This window comes from Triturus cristatus, chromosome 9 (genome assembly GCF_964204655.1).
Source record: "Triturus cristatus chromosome 9, aTriCri1.1, whole genome shotgun sequence".
Lineage (NCBI taxonomy): Eukaryota > Metazoa > Chordata > Amphibia > Caudata > Salamandridae > Triturus > Triturus cristatus.
This window is the reverse complement of record NC_140592.1, coordinates 953,337,938-953,354,891: the sequence shown is the minus strand read 5'-3', so window position 1 is coordinate 953,354,891 and position 16,954 is coordinate 953,337,938. Positions and strand designations below refer to the sequence as shown.

Genomic DNA, 16,954 nt, shown 5'->3' with positions numbered 1-16,954 from the left:
CTGAAAGGTTTTACCCTTTAAAATTAACTGCTTTGTCCCCGAAAAGTCTGTCAAAAGTATTGCTGAAGCAAGCAAGGCTCTTGTCAGCCCATGAGGACCTATTAACATAGTGAAGCATGCTGGCCTGAAAATTCCTTTATATCAACCAGTATCTCTTCTGGTGTACTAGTCACTTCCTATATAATTTACTGTAAAGTCTGAACTAATGCGTTTGAGATTCGGCTTAATACCACCCGAAGCATACAAGTACAGCCATCTGACTGGCACATCGGACGTTTTATGTAGGGGCTGTGGTTTTCAGCAGGAGTCACTTTTACATGTTTTATGTCTGTGCCCTTTATTAAGTTCACCCAAACGATATTATCTTGTTCCAATTTTCAGGCAGTTGAGCATTAGGGCCTGCAAAACAGCTGTAATTGAATGCCTGAAAGGTGACTCGTGCCAGCTGACCGCAAGATTCATAAAGTTTTTGACTACAGCCTCGTTAATGCTCAAAGATGTTGAACTTGAAAGCAAAGCCCATACACAAGGCCAGGCATGGTCCCCGCCAAGATGGACTAGGAGGCCCTACTGTTCGTTGGAACTAGCACTTTAACTCTAGTACACACAGGCTGAAGGTTCTCTCTCTTCTGCAGGCTCTGTTTGGCACTTGCACTTCTTATTGAGCGTTTGTTAGTATCCTTGCGATCTCTCGTTACTGCTATTATGAATGGGGCTTTTGCTGATTATTATATATAATTTGTCATGTGATAGTGTGTCTTTTTTCGTTAGTGATATCTTTTATACTTTTGTTCTAGTATCCTTGCGATCTGCCGCTGCTGCTATTATGAATGGTGTTTTTGCTTCTACTTTTTAAATTATTAATCATGTGATAGTGTGTACTCTTTCTTGTTAGTGGTATCTTTTATAATCTGCATGATACTGTTTTTTTCAATATCCTGGTGCTCTTTTTATTGTAATGTTTGCTATGATTTTAATTAATCGTGCAAATAGGAAATGAACTAAAAACTTTGAAACCTAAAAATGAAACGCCTCACTTGACCCACTGTGAGGAGAGAGCCGAGTGGAAAAGGCCAAGTTAAGATCTCCCTCCCTATGTACAATACTTGGAAAATCTTTTCTGACTGTGGAAAGAGGTCTCCAGCTCTAGCTTGAATCTTTGGGATCAGAAAGTTGCCGTGGTGATGATGATTTCTTACCATCCCCCATGCTATAGGTTTCAGGGACTGCCACTAAAGACTGATTACCCCTACTGACCTTCCCTTCCGTGGCTGGATGTACCATATCAGAGAAGACAGATTGCCTGCCTGAAAGAAAACAAGTGGGAAAATGCTGTCTGTCATGTGGAACTACTCACTTGCCGCTGGAGAGTGCAGAAGGTCCTTCTGACAGATAAAGCAGTTGTAGAAAAAAACTAAAGGGCCAGTTCCAATCTGGGCATTGTGCTGTAGCCTTATAATGATACTCTCCCCTGAGGCGGAAGCCGGGGGCTCTATTCTATCCCTGTTGCATTTCTGGCGAGTCTTTTTTAACTATTGTACATATTTTAAACTGGTGGTTTTTAATTGTACATTTACGCGCTCAGTGACAACAAGCTTTGTTTAGCACTGAGGCGCGTTTCACTCACCTTTTCCTCTCGCCGTGGCCGATCAGGGGCTGACGACGCGGGGCATAGGCGCCATCTTGGAGGGAGAAAGGGTTGGCGGTCCAGTGGCAGGACGCCTCCCACCCTCCTCAACACAGTATAAAAATATGGGGTCTTTCCGTCCGCGCAGCGGGCGGGCGCAGCGGGCGCGCAGGCGGCGCGCCGAAGGCGCGCCAAAGGCAAGCCCGTCTGCGCCCGTCCGCGCCGGACCCGGGCCTAGGGCCATCCCCCATGGCCGGACTGCCCCCGCATGCATCACATCATACCCGCGTTCCGCACTGATAGACCTCTGCCCACAAACATCGGAAAAATGCACACGGCATAGTCTTGACTCTATACCTTCTAAAACAGTACTGAACTGTACACATTGTTTAACGTCCATCCCTCTACTAGATAAACGGGTAGGGGATGATACTTTTAAGCATATGAAACAAATGTCTACTATTGCCCTTATCAATGTGCGCTCTCTAGCCAAGCATAGGCAAGAAATAGCAGATGTCCTCACTGACAGGAACATAGATATAATGTTCCTGACGGAGACTTGGCTGGATAAAGCCTCCGACCCAGACCTCGTGATAGCCGTTCCTCAAGGTTTTAAATGTCACAAACTAGATAGAATTGGTAAAAGAGGTGGGGGAATTGCTATAATTGCCCGTGACTCCTTTAAAATCCGTACTACTCCAATTCCTTCCGTGACATGCGAGGCACTTCAATTCGACATCTATTTATCTCCCTCGTATAACTTCAAAGGTGTACTGCTATATAGAAGACCTGAAGCCCGGTCGGATTTCCTTACAGAAATCCTCACCATTTTAGAAACCTCAGTCACGGACAAATCTATAACACTGTTAGGTGACTTTAATTTCCATTTGGATTGTAGTGAAGACAAGGATACCATATCGCTGCAATCTGAAATGGAAGTCTTTGGTCTGTCGCAGTTGGTAAAAGGACCTACTCACATTGCAGGCCATACCTTAGATGGTATTTTCTCCAATCTAGATAATATCTTAGTGACCGACGTCCTGCCAATGACCTGGTCTGACCATCATTTGGTATTGGCTACAATACAAATTAATAAAACACCTACCGCTATAACAAACCCCCCCAAGCGAGAATTGTTCAAGGTCTGGAAAGACATTAACATTCCCTGTTTTAAGGAGGAGTTGCACAATTCAATACCCATATGGGCCACCGACCCGGATACTGCCATTGAGCAATACTACACATGGGTGGGCCAGGCTGCTAATAAACTGGTACCAGTTAAAACAATGTCCAGGAACAGAAGCTCCCCCTCAGCACCATGGTACACTGAGGAGCTGAAGAAACTGAAGCAGCAGTGCCGAAATAAAGAGAGGAACTGGAGGAAAAAGTACGATAATGAAAGTAGGGAAGTGTATAAGGAATTGCTAACCCAATATAAACTCTCAATTATAGAGACAAAAAAGAAGTATTATACCGAACAAATCGAAAGCGCAAAAAACTCCAATAAAAAACTTTTCGAAATAACTAAACATTTAGCGGGATGTGCCCCAGATCTTAATCCCCCTTGCTCACAAGATGTCTGTGATTCACTGGCATCATTTTTCTTCACCAAGGTGAACAACATATTTTCTGCGTTCAACCTAGGTGATAAACAGGACCCAGATAAAACAAACAGATCATCCTCAAGCAACAATTTTTCCCGCTTCGCAGAAGTTACAGAGGATCAAATCCAACACATCATTAACACTATTAAATCTGGATCAGCTCTAGACCCCTGTCCTCTGAATACCCTTCGTTCACTAATGGACACTGTTACTCCAGTCATCACACGAATATGTAACGTCATGTTTTGCACTGGCATCTTTCCAAATCAATTAAAAAAGACCTTACTCAAACCCCTCCTGAAAAAACCTGGCTTAGATAAAACAGAACTAAAAAATTATAGGCCTATTGCAAACTTACCCTTTCTGGCTAAAATAATCGAAAAAGCCATGAATATCCAACTCGCGGAATTCATCGAGCAATATCATCTGCTCGACGAATCACAATTTGGATTCCGCAAGTTTCATGGAACGGAAACTGCGCTCATCAAAGCGGCGGATGACATCCGATTAATCAGAGACCAAGGCGGTACAGCGCTCCTGGTACTTCTAGATTTATCGGCCGCCTTCGACACGGTTGACCATAAGATCTTAGTCAACCGTGTCGAAAAAATGGGCGTGCAAGGCCTAGCAAAAAATCTATTGGCGTCTTTTCTGGCAAAGAGATCCCAGTCTGTCATACTGGGCCAGTTTGAATCCGCTGAGCTATCGCTGTCATGTGGGGTACCTCAAGGTTCATCCCTCAGTCTGACGCTATTTAACATATATGTGTCGGACCTCGCAAACACCATCAAAGCGCATGGGATGAACCTTACCTCATATGCAGATGATACACAGCTGATACTGGCTGTCAGAAATGATGGGGAAGCAGTGGCGGAGCGTTTCAGAACAGGTATGCTGGCCATAGGTAACTGGATGTCAGCAAACAGTTTGAAACTTAATTCTGATAAAACCGAGGTGGTCACCTTTGGCCACCTCAATCCTAGCTGGTCCCCAACCTGGTGGCCTTCTTCCTTCGGAGCGGTACCTAAGCCGGTCACGAAGGTGAGAAATTTAGGAGTCATCTTTGATGACAATCTAAATTTCATGGCCCATGCCAATCAAACGGCCTCTACGGCATTCCATAAATTACGGCTGGTTAGGAAGATTCTCCCTTTCCTTCCAAAAAACGTGGGAAAAACATTGATCAGCGCCTTGGTTTTGTCAGCATTGGATTACTGCAATGGCTTGTTTGGGAATGCGCAAGTCAGGATTATCAAGAAAATGCAGACAATCCAAAATGCAGCAGCCAGACTTCTTCTTGATATTCCTAAATTTGCGCCAGTGGCTGAGACCTTGAGGACTCTCCACTGGCTACCTGTTAGGAACAGAATAAAATTCAAAACTTTATGCATTGTCTACAAGGCACTGCACCTTCAAGCGCCTCAATTCCTGTGTGAACATCTGGTTCCATATGTCCCCACTCGAACACTACGATCAGCAAAACTACATGATCTTGTAGTGCCACGGACCAGGCTAGTCAACTGGGGAGACAGGCGCTTCCTAGTAGTCGCCCCAAGACTATGGAATACACTCCCGCAAACCATAAGATCTTGCTCAAACTTAATGTCCTTTAGGAAAAAATTGAAGACCTGGTTATTTAACCTCTAACAACTCATAAGATCACCGGGAGAGTAATAACAGTACAGCGCCGAGACGCCTGTGGGCATTTGTTCGCGCTTAATAAATGATAAAAATAAATAAATAAATAAATAAATAATGGAATTGTGGATACCTCTATTCCAAATGTAACATGGACTGGGGTCTAAGAAACCAGTTCCGATGATCTGAAGACTTTTTAAAAGGTACTTTTTACTCAACCACTCCCTGCTTGGGTAGTGCTGCTGCAAGCTGGCAGAATTCTGAGTAATTGTTTTGTGTGTTTTTGAAGAATCCTTTTAAGTGGTCAGAGCAAGACACTGGGCAGAATGGCAACTTTTGCCTAGGCTCTGAATACTGCTACTGCACTTTGACTCCCAGGATGTGTCATTGGGATCATTTCCCATAGGTCTGGGATTGTAGGTGAGGTGAACTCAATGGAGCAGGGATTGTGATCACTAGAAAAGATAGAGAACCCAAGGTTATGGTTTGCCTGCGACTTCTCTGTAATCGTTGTGAACCAAGATGGGGACCGAGGAGAAGGGTAGTGTTGCAGAGACGAGCAGGCCTGTGAAAGATATGGGCAGCAGTGTATGCTCTGTGAACCAGCAGTAGTGGAAGGGGACACCCCCTCTCTTTGTACACCACAAACTACGCAGCTTCCTTTTACAAGCATGCATCTTCACGGTCTGTTGCGTCACCAATAAAAGTGACAATCAATAGATGATATGACCGGACTAATACAAAATCCACATCTCAGACTAATATCAACCTTACGTAAGACTTGTTGATTCTCTCCTCCACTTCAGAAGAGTTAAAAATAAAAATCATCTTGTAAGGAACACATAGATCACCTTTATCAATGAAACTCACAAATGCTCCTGGGTGCTAAGTAGATGGGAAAAGAATGTTGTCTCCCCCTTTTGCACAAGATCTTGAACAGCCCCCTCCCATCATAAACTGCTCTGTAGATTTCCAGCTAGGTTTGCGCTATGCAAGTCCTACATACACAAGCGGACAAATACCAAGGATAAATACTTATAGAGAGATAGGCAAATTCATGTTTTGCTTTGAACACCACATCCATTTAGTCTAGGGAAAATAAAGGACCCTGGCCCCATTATGTCAACCGATAAATTTGAATGAGATTACTTGGATAAAATCCAAAACACTTTTTAGGTCTAGCTTAATATCGCAGCGGTCATCATATTTTGAGATCGACAGGAAAATAAAGCTTTCAGAAGTACTACTGAGAAAGGGGATGTATGCTCCACCCACATGTTGGATGTCTTGAACACAGCATTTGATTGGGCAGACGTTGTACTTCCACTGAAGAAAGAGTGTTTGTATTGCACCATTAGCCTTGTAGAAAAGCTTATGCTCATTACAGCAGGTCTCTGTTGGTAATGGTGGCAAGCCAATGATCACGGCTTTGGGCCTGATCGGATTATTATGTAAAATTACGATAAAAGGCAGCAGGAATTACATATTTTGGTGAAATGCTTATTTTAAAGTCACTAGGCATTGCAGGATAGAGTGTTTTTTTATGTATTAAAGCCTGCAGAGAAGTATTTTGTAATATGAAATCTCACAGATTGCTGTAGTAGGCAGGAGTTTTAGAGTTAGCTATCCCCTGTGACAAACCGTGGTGGTAAAAGATTTTCACTCCGATAATCCTCGTTAGGCATTTTTGTCAAATGTAATTTTTTATACATTTGCAATTTTATGAAGGTATGTCTGATGGTTGCCTTGTGGGAAAGCTGATGCTCGATACAGTATGCCCAAGTTAGTTATGGCAATGACAGAGGTCACCAGACCTTAGTGGTTCAAAGCCATAGACCTGAACTGTTCATTATGAGAAGTTATGATAAAGGCAGAAGGTCTGGCTTATATATTGTAAAAAGTGCTTGCTAAAGCCAATGGGCCTTAAACAGTATTATGACACTAAATTAGAGGTGTAGAGTGGTATTTTGTTAAATGAAATCTCACAGATTATTTTAGTGGGTTAAGTGTTTTCACTCGCATAATCCTTGTTGGATCTTTTAGAGAGGGTTATTTTTGTAATTTTATAACTATATGCATGTTGACTACCAGCCTAAGCACCCGTCTATCGGCCCAACGCTGGTTACGTTGATAAGCCAATGGAAAAAGACTATAAGTTTTATTTGTTCACAGCAAAAAGTTAAGTCAGATTTGGCATGTTTTATCTGTTTATCATGAAAGTTAGGACAAAGCCAGTAGGCCGCACTTATATATTCTGAAAAGCATGTGTTAAAGGCAATTAGCTTTAAGGGTGGATTTTATTACATTATACCTGAAGGTTGCCTTGTGGCAATGGTTATGCTTAAAACAGCAGGTCTAAGTTGCTTACTGTGAAAAGCCAAAGATAAAGGGTACTTGCTTGATTTGTTCATTGGGAAATGTTATTTCACATGTCATAGGTCTAACCTGTTTCTTATGAAAAGTTATTACAAAAGGAGTAGAACTAATTTATTTATTATGAAACACATAAGCTAAAGGTAAATAGATTTTAAGGGAAGATGGTTATTTAATTGTGTGAATACCTGCAGTCATGCATTTAGCTCCAAGCATTCTCACAGACTACCTCTAAAGGTAAGAGTTTTCATGTTGGTTACACCTTTTGACAAACACTATGCGTAGGATATGTGCACTGTAATAATTCTGGTTAGAATCTCTTCGGGAGACTGGCAGGCTTAGTTGTCGGTCGGGATATTGGATTCAAAACAAAATTCATTAAAAGTACAGACTATACACAGTGGTGGCTGCTCCCAGGAAGCAGCAGTGGGGTGAGAAGGAGCAAACAGGAGGAGTGGGGGGGGCGGGGGTATTAAAAAAAAAAAAAAATCACTTACCTGCCAGCCAGCCGGCCGCCGCCTCTCCTCCGTCCTCTCCGTACTCTTCCTGGCTTCTTCTGCGCAAACAGGAAGCACACGTGCTCCCAGGCTCTATATAGCCAATCGCAACGCTGCAATGCAGCGTTGAGATTGGTCTGAGTGCTGTCGTTCGACTCTCAGCCAGGGTATGGGAGCCTGGGCATGTTCTCCACACAGGATGTAATGACAGAGATGGCTAGCCAAACATTCATGCACATTTACATAGTGCCCAGCACTCCTTCCCCTGCTCTGAGAGCACAGCAGATCTGCCCACCCCGCCAAGACGCCACAGCAGAAACAAAATGATTACGTCAAGTTATCATTTAATTTTTTTCACTGAGAAAAGCAGTGGGGCAATGCTCCTCCGCCTTAGTGGAGGCGCCACCACTGACTATACACATACATCGAGGGGTTTGAGTAAGCCCTCTTTTGCTATTAGTCTGTATAAGTGGAAATAATTTAAATGGCTGGAGTTTGAAAACTCTAATTTGGAAGTCTATTTCAAGGTGCCTACTTCACTGACCTGCCCAGCTTTGCAGTGGGGACAAAAAATAATGGCATATGTCTGATCTCATGTGCACAACTGCCTGAAAAAAAGTGAGGTGCGGTGCCAGGGCTAGATGGCCATCCTTCAGTATTCCATGTTCGCGTTTTATAGATCCCCTTTCCTTCCTTCACCTCTTGCCTTTTCATTTTTTAACACAAACTCTCAAGTTTAAGTGTAAATGAGCTGCTTACTTGCTCAATTCATCTGCAGTGCACTGCATCCTGCACGGTCACTGCCTCTAAACCAGGCAACCATCATGTAATGCTGTTGTGCAGTGTACTCTTATTTATTATCCCAAAATGGCCAACATGATGGCTTTTAACGTGGCGGCCAGGCTAGAAATTTAAAACAGTGACACACTACATACAATATTGTTGCAAGATGGTCACCCGCTGCTATGTTTCATTTTATTTGTTAATGTAAGCATATGCCTCCTATGTTTAGGCAGAAGCAGGTTTTCTTTTGTTCTACTTTTATTCTTTTAGATTATCTTGCCTATGATGTTGTACTTTTGTATTTGTTGTATTATGGTTGTATAAGAATCTTGTACACTGACTCAATGAGGGATTTGTTGTTTTAAAATGACCATTAATTGAAAATGATTTGTCAATCCAGACTTTTTGCCTGAGCACCATTGACTTAGTTCCTTATATCGTGTTATTACAGCACTTGCAATGCAACCAATATTTAGCAGTATTCTAAAAAGTTCCAATGACTTTAAATATCTGTGCAATCATGAAAAATCACTCCACAGTGAACTAATTTAATGTCTTTGGTTAGTATGGAAAGTTTGTTTGAGACAACTTGCAACTAAAAAAAATGCATGACTCACGATCTTTGGAGGGTCTTGGTCTATCAAATATGTCTGCATTCAGCATCAAGACCTGAGGCTTAACTAGCCGTTACCAAACCAACCTACATTGCGGGACACATTTTGAGCAGCATCTTTGCCTCCCCTAGATATCAGTTACCAGAAACTAATAGGGCTTTTTTGATAATTTCCTCAAGATTTTGGGGACACAGATGATCACAATATGCCCCAATAACAATTAATTAGCTAGTGATGCGTAATAGTGGTGGGGGACGAGTATAAAGCGCCGTTAATGGTTCAAGCCTGATCATTAATGGAAAGAAGATTTTTTCATAACATTTCTTTGGGGTGTTAGAGGCACACATTACTCTACAAGCCCCCTTTGAAGAAGCTGGCCTGAAATCTGACGTACTTACAAAAGCACTTAGTGCATATCCATCTACTACTAAGAAGTCATCAAGAATGGCTACCACCACGCATGTCAAGTGCGACAAATTTAATGATGGCATTAAATGGCTGGGCTGATCCAGGCAGGTTGCTATGCATCCGAAAAAAGTCACAGAAAGTATTTATATAGCTGCAAGCAACTTTAGCATCACAGCGGGCTTAATTCAGGCGGATAAAGTCGGGCTATTTTACCACATTGTTCCATTCATCTCAACACCTAATTTTCTGAATTACTTTACTTTGCAGCAATACACCATATTTATTTTGTTTGATTTTGCCACCTGTAGCGGAAATACCAATCTTTGAACAAAGGCAATTCTAATTTGGAATTCATCCACTTTTGACAATGCAAACTTTTTAACACAGACACAAGCACAAGCTTCATATTAATAACGCATTCCATGGCACCTAGCCCATCAGCCTGCCTGCCAGATGCGGTTATTCTCAATCTGTTCTTCAAACTGAGAAGGAAACGTCTGGAGCATGCCCATATGGGAAAAATAAGCGACCACCATTACCCTGCCAAGACTTTTAGAAATCGAAATAAATGCCAGCTGAACTCGCTCATCTTTATTTAGATGGCCTACAAGTCACAGTGGCCACAGTAAATATGTAGGACTAGTGCAACTCTTTCGGCTGCATGTGTGGCTGTAGCATAGTGAAGGGAGAAACAAATAGGCTTTAGAACGCTATGTTCTGTTGTCCGTGAAGATATGAAAAATGTATTTAGCAGCTTAACATTTCAAACAGAATTGTTGTACATAAGAAACAATAGAAGTACATATAACATTTGGTAGGTGGTCAACAAAGAACAGACGTATTCAGTTCAAACGTGGATTTACTTGTGCCAGCATTAGCGAAGGCAAATTCCTCCAAATACACAATATCTGATGATCAAGGGATGCGAACAGCAGAAATAATGATTTGAATGCATGAAGCCAAAAATGCAAAGCCAGAAGAATACAGCTCCTACTGGGAAATAAAAAGAGGCAAGTTCTTGAGTAAATTTTAGACTATCTAAGAAATAAAATTGGGGACAAATCTATAAAGATGGGTTTCAGGGCATGCCCAGAAACTGAAATAAGGATGCTACTCTTTAAAATGTTAAAAAGTGTCTTGCTCTGGGTACCAATCAGTGATTACAAGGAGGTGACCAAGGTGGGCACGGTTGTTTACAACTGGTGCCCCAGGGCCACAAGTCCTTGTGCATTACAACTGGATAACCATGATTCTGCCTCCAGGTACTTGAATCTACAGTGCAGCAAAATAAAGCACTTAAGGTTTACTTTAAGAGGAGGTAAGATTTATAAACTCAAATATACCACCATACAAAAAATAACGCTCAATAAACTGAAGGTTCAGTTATGAAGAATAGGATTTAGTTAATAGGCAACTAAAATATAGTTCTGAATGCTAGCCGTTAGAATTTCTGTTACCATTCAGCCCTGTGGCTAAAGTTATTTGATGTGGGGGCATTTTGGTGCAGTCGTCAAATCTAACCACAATGTATTCCTTCAAGCAGTCAATGGTGCAGAGGTGCCAGACAAAACAGAATATTAATGAATCTGTCTGGTCTTCTGCTCTGCTATTTTTTGTCCCCACTGCAAAGCTGGGCAGGTCAGTGAAGTAGGCACCTTGAAATAGACTTCCAAATTAGAGTTTTCAACCTCCAGCCACTTTAAATTATTTCCACTCTAACTGGAACAATGGTTCCACCCACGTTGTTGCTGCTAAAAGCTGGCTCCCACTAAATAGATGCGTGTGTCCATTCAACAGGCTATAGGGTGTCTGGCAATTGGGATTCCTGTACACTATCACTACGGGTGTTGGAGGGAGGAGGAGAGTGGCGGTCAAAGACCAGGTACAAGTTCAACATTTCTCAATTCCTCAACCTCCAGCAATGGTAGCTTGTTTCGTTGTGATTCTGGCAAGCAGAACTACAAGTTTTACATGACTCCCAGGAGATGTCACTTCCTCGATGTGTCCAACATGCAGAGACTTCTTCAGCTAGGCCTTTTACTTGTCTTCCATTCAGTCGGAGGGTCTGCTTCTCATCCCACTGGCCATGGCCAAGGTACCAGTACTCATGGAAGACTGCCACCAGTAAGGTCCTGTCTATGGTAAACATACAATTTAGTCTGCTATGCGGTCCTCTTCAATGTCTAGATGATGCACAAAATTGTTAACAAAGACAGACAGTATTAAGTTCCCTTTGGGGGTACTGGTGGATGCTAGAGCCAAACCCCCTTCGACCACTGGTGGGGTGTAACATTTCTGCAGAAATGTGACACCCTTCTAGTGGACTCACTGATTGTTGGGTCCAATCGGCAAGTACATGAAAGTCCAGAAAAAATCTGAACTGGGAAGAGATGCAAAATCTCTCTACTGCATTGCAGGAATTCTGTTGCTTGACTCAGCATTCATTCCCTTCTGTGGTTAACAAACAGGATTGCAATGCTTTCTCTATGGTCGTCTGTAAACGACACCTGTTGCCATGTAACAAATACAGCAGCGCAATAGGGTGGGTGGCTGACTTGCCACTTCTACGCCAAAACAAAGCACTTGCAGTGCTGACAGACATTACATGGGTCATTTAATGTTTGTGGATAAGCTACCTTTAGAATACAAACAATGCTGCCTTATTGTTTTGTGGGGAGAAATAACAATAATGTACATTGCTTTAGAAATTGCTCTTGAGTCCCAAACAGCAACAAAAACATGACACCCCAGTTGATAAATTCAGTTGACCACTCACAAGTGGTTTTTAAAGCTCACAGTTGTGGCATGTCTGTGTTTTTAACACTTTGGACAAGTAGAGACCAGGTTAAAAAAAAAAAATAGAAATCCCACACACATAATGAAGACCTATTCTAGTTAACGAAATAATACTAACCAAAAACACTCCATACCAAAATGGAGCTTGAAAACGTAACTGCAATCAAATAGAATGTTTTAACTGCCTCCATGGCAATTCATTATATGCCAAAAACCCACATACGACTACGAATATCAAACTGAAACCGTTTGGAATTGTCATTACTAGCAAGAGCAGCTTCCTTCATCACCAAATTTAACATGAGGAATGCTGATATAAATTAATACACAGCTAATCTTCCTACAAGATGACAGTTTCAAAATTTAAAAAAAAAAAAATATATATATATATATATATATATATATATATATATATATATATAGAAGAAGCAGAGAACTCTGGGTAGTTCTCAAGTATAGGTGGAAAGCAGCCCCTGTATGGAGCACTCTCAACACCAGCAACACTCTAGATCTGCTCAAGTCAAATGTCTGTGTTTCTATCAAAATCTTTAAGCATAGGATTAGCACAGTGCCATCCACGCCGAGATAGAAAAGGACAAAGTCTTTTGCCATTTGTACAGCAAAGTCTTTAAGCATAGGACTAGCACAGTGCTATCCTTGCCGAGCTGTAAAATGACAAAAGCCAATTACCACTCCAGGCACAGTATTACAGCTTTGAATTGGTAAAATACCAATCAAGCCAACCTGAAATGAGTAAAAGCAACCCCTGACACAGTGTTTCGCTCTAATTAGAGCTCTTCAGAGAGGTATAGCTTTGTCCAGACACAAGGGAGCACCCAGTATAAGTTAAAGAAATACCCTTTCAGGCATAGAGTGACGAATAAATTATGCAAAGAAGAAGCAGAGAAATCTGGGTAGTTCTCAAGTTTAGGTGGAAAGCAGCCCCTGTATGGGAGCACTCTCAACACCAGCGACACTCTAGATCTGCTCACGTCAAATGTCTGTGTTTCTATCAAAATCTTTAAGCATAGGATTAGCACAGTGCCATCCACGCTGAGATAGAAAAGGACAAAGTCTTTTGCCATTTGTACAGCAAAGTCTTTAAGCATAGGACTAGCACAGTGCTATCCTTGCCGAGCTGTAAAATGACAAAAGCCAATTACCACTCCAGGCACAGTATTACAGCTTTGAAAGGGTATTTCTTATACATATATATATATATAAACACACACACACACACACACGTTATGTTTGATTCTCGCTGAGAGCCACTAGCGTGAACATCAAATTCTAAATCGGGTAATTCACTACTTTTACATAGAGACAATGCATAACAAACGCTGGTACCCACTTTGGCCATGTCAAACAGGAACTCTAAACAGCTGCGACAGGGCTCTCTGAGAGCCTATCAGAGCAGTGCTGATTCTCTGCTCTGTTGTGGGCCAGAAGGCACAGCTTCGGGAGGGGAGGGAGTTGAGATGACAGAGGGTCGTGGGTTGCGTGGCTAGAGGCCAGTTTTTTTTTTTTTTTAAACATTTGGGACAGTGAGGAGAAGCATTATGTGAGGTTTCTCACGACTCCTCTGCGTAGCAGATGAAAGTAAGGGAATAACATTTTGGGTGGACATACATAACTTAAAATTATAAATGGGTAAAAAGTAACAGTGACGTTTTTCACTCGGGGTTCCGAGTGACAGCATAGACCAGAGGTTCCTAACATGTGGTCTAGGACCACGGGGGGTGGGGTGGGAACCACAAACCCTCCACAGGGGTCCACAACTTCTTAGAAAATTAAAAAATATTGACAGATTAATAAAGTTTATATAAATAAAGAAGTAAAATTAAAAATATGTTAAGACATTATGTAAATGTTAAGGAATCTGTAACTGGATGCTAAAAATTAAGTTATTGATTGATTAGAAACAGATTTATATATCCATTAATAGTGAATTTTAATTTATCAACTCATGATCCATTGTTGCACTTTATCTCGCAGCCCTCTTTCCCCAGATAGTCTAAATAATATTTACATAATTTGAGGGATTTTTACACATATAAAAAAAAATGTACGCTTTGTTGCGGAGCATATAATTATGTTAGAAGAGAACGTGCACAGAAGTACTATTGTAGATGATATTATAAATCGTTTTCTTCATAAATAGTGAATTTTAACTTATAAACTCTTGAAGAATTATGCACGTTATCTTTCTTGATACGGTAGAAGATGTTTAACTATTTAAGGGATTTTGATGTTTTAAATAATTATCGATTGTTGTCATGATGGAAGGTGCTTTTGTGCATAGATGTACTATTGCATTATTAAAACAATTTTTGTATTTTAATAAAAACATCAGCACCCACTATTTGTTTAGGGTAAGAACAGAAAAGAAGAAAATAATTATTCATTCAAAGCGCTTCAGTTAAGGGTTGCACAGACTCCAATCAGATTCATGTAGACATGATATTTCTTCATAGTTCTTTATTTATGTTGTACAAAATGTTCAGCAAATGTAACCAACGCGTTTTGTCCCTTTCCAGAGACTTATTCAGGGCTTTGTCCTTAGCACTGTTTTCCCCATAACATCTAGTCGTATTGAGATTTTCCAAATTAAAAGTAGACCTTAATCAGTAAGCTCCGAGTCTCCGCAATTTTAGAGGAATGTTCGCAGTTGCAAAGTGATACAGTCTTAGTCCATGTCGGCAGTCAAATCTAACAGCTGATATTTCACACCATCTCCAGGAATTATGTAAAAAAAGTATTTAAGTAGCAGCCTCTTTTTATGAATCATTTGCTAATTTTTGTATTTTGTTCTTGTCCTCAGCAGAGGTTTACATCAACTGTTAATAAAACTGAATTGAGTGATGTGTGGGACTAGTTCTAGTGCATCAAACAGAATATAGTACGGACAATAAGTGGCCTCAACTGATTTTAAAAAGCACCAGCTTTCCCATAAAAATGTTGATTGTTGTATATTTGTTAGTGAATTAAATATTTTATCATTGTTGTATTAGTTTGATTAATGTTTGTTTCTGCATTCTTGTATATTGTTTTGTAGTACAAATAATCGAAAATGCTTAGGCTGCAGTTCCCGGCCTCTAGTAAGGACTCAGTGGGGTCCCTGTATTCCAATAATGATTCAGTGTGGATCCCTTTGTTAAAGTAATTATTAAGTGGGGGTCCACACAAGTCAACAGTTTATTAACAGCTGGCCCAGACAACCCGAGCTTCGCTCTTGTTGCGCATTTGATGTCACTCAAAGCTACTCATGAAAAACATCCCCATTATTCAGTGCTACCCATCTATAATCCTATATGAGGGTCACAATGAGTGCACACTTTTCTTAGATTGCTTTGGAGTGCAAACTAAAATACAAACACCAAAACTTACACAAATTTTCAAAAGCTTCATAAATCGTTACATATTGTATTACATGAAATGTATGAACCTCCAGTCACTCAAGTCGGCCTATGACCTGACAGCTACAGACATTTATCGTCTGCAAGATTGCTCGTTGAGGTGTAGCCCATCAAAACAAGCAGTGCCAGTGCCGTCTAAAATACTCTAAAAATTGGCAGACATCTCGTGTCAAAAGAATAACCCCTAAATACATTAGGAATCTCATACTCAAATAACTTAGTCAATGTATTTTTTTTTAAGGATTCAATAAATACTTGATTACAATAGTAAAGTCGCATATTGTATGACAAGGAGACACAAATACACATAGGCAAGTGTATCCTGACAATGTGCATGTAAAAACCCATGCACTATGAATGTTATGGATTGCATGCTGCAAATGCTGAAGTATAAACAAACGCACACACTGTTGCCGTAACATCGGATAATCACCAGTTATAGTTGGGCAGTAGTAAAAGCTCTTTAAATAAATATAAACAGACTAGAATCATTAAACAAATGCAGAATCGCACGACTTTACACCAGGCTCCGCTCTTGCCTGACTTAAGTCTACTTTTGATTCGGTCAAGCACAATATCCACAAAGTGACTGTGAGAAACGAAGTAAGAACAGGACTGGTGAGTAATCACGCAGAAATCCTGGCAGCTGTGTTTACCTGCTCTGCCCCACTGCTGGGAAGAGTTGCACTTGTTTTCTCCCGCCGTGTGTCGTGGGAAATCTCCAACAGGGCTCCTCTCCGATGCTTTTTTTCACCCTCTTTCTGTCTCTCTGTTTATGTGGAGCCGCGTCTTCTCTACACCATTCCACCACCTCCTCCCAGTCGGACTACTTTTTACAGAGGCATAGGCTCACTTCCTGCTTTGCTTGAACAAAAAATACTCTTGGCACATCCCTCCGCTAGGAAGAGAGAAAACACACAGGGGCTAAAACAGAAGCCATGAATGACGGGGAAATACAGCAGCCATCTTGGAGGTAATCATTTCAAGCCCTACGCTATACAGCTCAACAAAACTCTTTCAAGCCATTGAAAACAGTTCATAAACGTTAAATAGCGTTGTGTTTCTACGCCTAATAAATACGAGTCAGTGGCTAAGAAATGCTGTGCACACCTTTTTAATTCGCGCTTGCAAATTCTCGTTTCGAAAGGCGACCCAAATTATTATTTCCATTCTTTTTAACATTTTCAGAAATTCTGTA

At 41.1% G+C, this 16,954-nt stretch overlaps 1 protein-coding gene across 2 annotated transcripts in view; it reads right to left on the bottom strand.

Moving 5' to 3' along the window:
• PTPN21 (protein tyrosine phosphatase non-receptor type 21) overlaps positions 1-16,599 on the bottom strand; it is a 438,348-nt gene extending 421,749 nt beyond the window's left edge. For both annotated transcript variants that reach the window (XM_085626579.1, XM_085626580.1), the window contains exon 1: positions 16,413-16,599. The gene's annotated coding sequence lies outside the window, so the exon portion shown is untranslated. The remainder of the gene's footprint in view (positions 1-16,412) is intronic.
• Positions 16,600-16,954: the final 355 nt, after the last annotated feature.